The 5312-nt window shown below is 37.0% G+C and overlaps 1 non-coding gene across 1 annotated transcript; it reads right to left on the bottom strand.

The window, feature by feature from the left end:
* Positions 1-401: 401 nt before the first annotated feature.
* On the bottom strand, positions 402-508 carry LOC145949419 (small nucleolar RNA R71). Its single transcript, XR_014427627.1, has one exon. It is a non-coding gene; the product is annotated as a small nucleolar RNA R71 (small nucleolar RNA).
* Between the last annotated feature and the right edge of the window lie 4804 nt (positions 509-5312).

The following is a 5312-nucleotide window of genomic DNA, read 5'->3' as shown; positions in this document are numbered from 1 at the left end:
GAAGGAAAAGAAACCTTTCTAGAGAATTTGACATGGCTGCACAACGAGATAATTTACCGCTTCGGGATTACTCTGCACCCGTAGCTCGTGGGATACCTGGAGGGGAGATGCAAACTGGAGCTACTGTACCAGCTTCTCTGGTGAATATGCTCAAACAGAACACCTTTGGAGGACTACCATCAGAAGATCCTAATGACCACTTAGAGGGGTTCTTGGAAATCTGTGAGACCCAGCAATTTGATGATGAAGTTTCTGATGGAATGCGACTCCGCTTATTCTCACTCACCTTGAGAGATAAGGCAAAGGTGTGGCTAAGAACAGTGCCTAGAGAAAAGATAGCAACTTGGGAATTATGTGAAAGAGCTTTTCTAGAGAAATTCTTTCCTCCTTCTAAAACTAAAGAATTGAGGAAGAAAATCACTAATTTCCAACAAGGCACTGGAGAGACTATTTATGAAGCATGGGAGCGGTTCAAAGGATATCTTCAAGCATGCCCACAACATGGCTTCAACCGTTGGCTTACCATCCAATTTTTCTTTGAAGGATTGGACCAACAAAGCACCATGATATTAGACTCAGCAGCTGGAGGATCTTTCATGGGGAAACCTATTAATGACTGCATGATTATTTTGGAAAATGTAGCCTCAAATCACAGCCAATACAGTGAAAGAGAAGTCACAGCAAGGAAAGGAACTCCGGGGCGATATGAAGTGAACAATATTGAGTTACTCTTAGCAAAATTTGATACTCTTAATCAAAGATTAGACAAGATGGAAAAAGCTAAGGTTAATTCAGTGGCTACAAATCAAGTATGTGACCTTTGTAGGGAACAAGGGCACACTGCAGTAGATTGTACCTCAATTTTTACTGGAGAAAAAGAAGATACTACTGAACAGGTGGCAGCTTCTCATAATTTCTATGACACTCCTCGAAGAGAGAAGAGTAATCCATATTCCAACACATACAACCCTGGTTGGAAGAATCATCCTAACTTTTCTTGGAAGAATAACCCAGTTCAAGGAACTAGCAATCAGCAACCTAATTTCCGTCCGTCCAATCACTTCATTAATGGGGAAGGAAATCCAGTACAGACACCCTCAATTCAACAAAGTGTTTCAAGATTAGAAAACCTTATGGAGAATTTTGTCACTAATCAAAAACAGACCAATGATTCAATGGAAAATTCTATTCAAAACCTTGCTGTCAAGGTTGAGAATATTACTCTCCACAACAAGATGCTGGAAAATCAAATTGCACAGTTGATGCCTAGTTCAAACAATTCTCCAGGTAAGTTCCCAGGTAAAACAGTTGCAAACCCAGCTGAAAATGTTAATGCTGTTACTTTAAGGAGTGGGAAGAAATTAGACGGACCTGTGTCTAATCAAAATGATAATATTGAGATTGATGAAGACGCTTCTCCTATGGTTGAAAAACCTGAAAAAGAGAGATTAGAAAAAGAAAAAGTATCTTCATCAAAGCCTCAAACTGTTTATCACCCTCCAATTCCTTTTCCTCAAAGGTTAGCAAGGACTAAACTTGATAGACAATTTGAAAATTTTTTAAATATGATCAAACAAGTGTATGTAAACATTCCATTTGTAGAAGCTCTACAACAGATGCCTACATATGCTAAATTTCTTAAGGATCTTTTAGCTAACCGAAGGAAATTGGATGATAGAGAGACTGTTACATTGATCCATCATAATTTGCCCAAAAAACTTAAGGATCCTGGTAGTTTCTCTATACCTTGTCTCATTGGAAATCTAAGGTTTGAAAAAGCCTTATGTGACCTTGGGGCAAGTATCAGTTTAATGCCTTTATCAATTTGCAAGAAATTAGATATGGGAGAATTAAAGCCTACAGCAATGTCAATCCAGTTAGCAGATAGATCTATAAAATATCCCATAGGAATTTTAGAAGATGTTCCAGTTAAGATAGGTAAATTTTTAATTCCGGGAGATTTTGTTGTTTTAGAAATGGAAGAGGACAAACAAATACCAATCATACTAGGTAGACCATTTTTGGCTACAGCAGGCGTGATAGTAGATGTCAAACATGGAAAATTGTCCTTATCCATTAATGATGAAACAATGGAATTTAATATTGCTAAATCTGTTAGACAACCTTCTCTTGAAAATATTTGCTGCAGGGTTGATATATTGCCTAAAGACATGGAGGAAGAAGTCATGAGATCTATTTTGAGGGATCCCTTGGAGAATTTTCTAGTTGGAGGAAAGCACATAGATCTTGAGGGGATTCAACCTAATTATGCTTGCTTGATCGATTCAAGTCCCCCGTGTAAAGAAAAAGATCCTCTAGTAGAAAGTCTTCTTGAGTCTTCAACAGATTGGCAAGAAGAAAACTCTCCAAAGTTAGAACTTAAACCACTTCCTTCATCTTTAAGGTATGAGTTTTTGGGGGCTAATTCCACTTATCCAGTCATAGTAAATTCAACTTTAAATGAAAAAGAAACTGAAAAACTTCTCAATGAGTTGAGAAAATTTAGAAAAGTTATTGGATATACTATGGCTGATATAAAGGGAATTAGTTCTTCATTTTGTATGCATCGCATCTTCTTGGAGGAAGGATCCAAACCTTCTGTTGAAGCTCAAAGAAGACTAAATCCCAAGATGAAAGAAGAGGTAAAGAAAGAAATTTTGAAATTATTGGATGCTAAGGTAATTTATGCTATATCTGATAGTCCTTGGGTAAGTCCAGTTCATGTGGTTCCTAAGAAAGGTGGGATGACAGTAGTTAAAAATGATAATAATGAATTAATTCCCACAAGAACTGTGACTGGGTGGCGTATGTGTGTTGATTATAGAAAACTAAATAATGCCACTAGAAAGGATCACTTTCCCTTACCTTTTATTGATCAAATGCTTGAAAGGTTAGCAATGCATTCATACTTTTGTTATTTGGACGGATACTCCGGTTTTCATCAAATCACTATTCATCCATTAGACCAAGAGAAAACTACTTTTACATGTCCCTATGGTACTTTTGCTTATAGGAGAATGCCTTTTGGCCTATGTAATGCACCTGCTACCTTTCAAAGATGTATGACTGCAATCTTTAGTGATTTATTAGAAAAAGAGATGGGAGTTTTCATGGATGACTTTTCAGTTTATGGTATTTCCTTTGATGACTGTCTATTAAATCTAACTAAAGTATTGCAGCGTTGCTCTGAAGTGAATTTAGTCTTAAATTGGGAAAAATGTCATTTTATGGTACAAGAAGGAATTGTCTTAGGACACCTAATATCTGGGAGAGGAATTGAGGTAGATAGAGCAAAAATAGAAGTAATTGATAAATTGCCTCTTCCAATTGATGTTAAAGGTGTTAGAAGTTTCTTAGGGCATGCCGGTTTCTACCGAAGGTTTATTAAAGATTTTTCAAAAATCTCTAAACCATTATCTAATCTACTTGTGAAAGAGGTACCTTTTAACTTTGATGTTTCTTGTAAGAATGCATTCTACAGGTTGAAAGAAGCTCTCACTACAGCTCCTATTCTGCAAACTCCTGACTGGAGCCTTCCTTTTGAAATCATGTGTGATGCAAGTGACTATGCTATAGGAGCTGTATTGGGACAAAGAAAGGACAAGAAGGTTCATGCTATATACTATGCCAGCAAGACTCTTGATGAAGCCCAAGCCAATTATGCAACAACAGAAAAAGAATTGTTAGCAGTCGTCTATGCTTTTGAAAAGTTCAGATCTTATCTTGTGGGGTCTAAGGTTATTGTTTACACAGATCACTCTGCCCTAAAGTATCTTTTTAATAAAAAGGATGCTAAACCTAGGCTCCTCAGATGGATTCTCCTTTTACAAGAATTTGATTTAGAGATTGTGGACAGAAAGGGAGTAGAAAATGTAGTAGCTGATCATCTCTCTCGACTTCCACAAGACCAAGCAACAAAGGAGGAACTCCCTATTAATGACAGCTTCCCAGACGAAAAGCTTTTAGCAGTTGTTGTGAAAAACAGTCCCTGGTATGCAGATTATGCGAATTACTTAGCATGTGGAGTCCTTCCTGAAGACTTTAATTATCAACAAAAGAAGAAATTCTTTAGTGACCTTAACAGCTTTATTTGGGATGAACCTTACCTATATAAGAGGTGTAGAGATGGTATCTACAGAAGGTGTATCTCAGAAGAAGCAGCTCCTCACATCATTCACTCATGTCATTCTTCCGCATATGGAGGGCATGCTAGTACGTCAAAAACTGCAGCTAAAATTCTACAATCTGGTTTTTACTGGCCAAACTTATTTAAGGATACCTGGAAGATGGTAAATTCTTGTGACCAATGCCAAAGATCAGGGAATATATCCAGGAAACATGAAATGCATTAAATGGGATTTTAGAAGTAGAAATTTTTGATGTATGGGGAGTAGATTACATGGGACCATTCCCAAGTTCTATAGGTTACAAGTTCATATTAGTTGCAGTTGATTATGTGTCCAAGTGGGTAGAAGCGATTCCCGCTCAAACGAGTGATTCAAATACTGTCATTAAACTCTTCAAAAGAATTATATTTCCAAGATTTGGGGTCCCAAGAGCTGTGATCAGTGATGGAGGCTCACATTTTATTGAAAGAAAGTTTGAATCTCTCTTAAAAAAGTATGGAGTCACTCACAAGGTTGGTACACCTTATCACCCTCAAACAAGTGGACAGGTAGAAATATCCAACAGAGAAATCAAAAAGATCCTTGAGAAGACTGTATCTACAACAAGAAAGGACTGGTCTTTAAGATTAGATGAAGCTCTTTGGGCCTACAGGACTGCTTACAAAACACCTATTGGCATGTCTCCATTTAGGCTGATTTATGGCAAATCTTGCCATCTTCCTGTAGAGCTAGAACACAAGGCTTTGTGGGCAATAAAATACTTCAACTATGACCTAAAGGATGCTGGAGAAAAAAGGAAATTGGAACTCAATGAGCTTGATGAAATCAGATTAGACTCATATGAAAATGCTAAGATTTACAAAGAAAGAACAAAGAGGTGGCATGACAAGCATATACATAGAAGAGAATTCAAGCAAGGGGACTCGGTGCTATTATTTAATTCCAGACTCAGATTGTTTCCTGGAAAATTGAAGTCAAGATGGTCAGGGCCTTTTACAGTTCAAAAAGTATATCCCTATGGAGCTGTAGAAATCAGAAACGATAAAGGCGACATATTCAAGGTCAATGCACAGAGATTGAAGTTATATTTCCATGGGGAACACTTAGAAAAATTATACTCTATGGTTCTTCAGGAACCTACTCAAGTTTCTTAAAAAAAAATAAAAAAAAAATAAAAAATAAATA

This window comes from Cajanus cajan, chromosome 6 (assembly GCF_000230855.2).
Source record: "Cajanus cajan strain Asha chromosome 6, NIPB_CcT2T_4, whole genome shotgun sequence".
Classification (NCBI taxonomy): domain Eukaryota; kingdom Viridiplantae; phylum Streptophyta; class Magnoliopsida; order Fabales; family Fabaceae; genus Cajanus; species Cajanus cajan.
The sequence above is the reverse complement of the archived record's forward strand: the minus strand, read 5'-3'. Positions and strand labels throughout refer to the sequence as shown.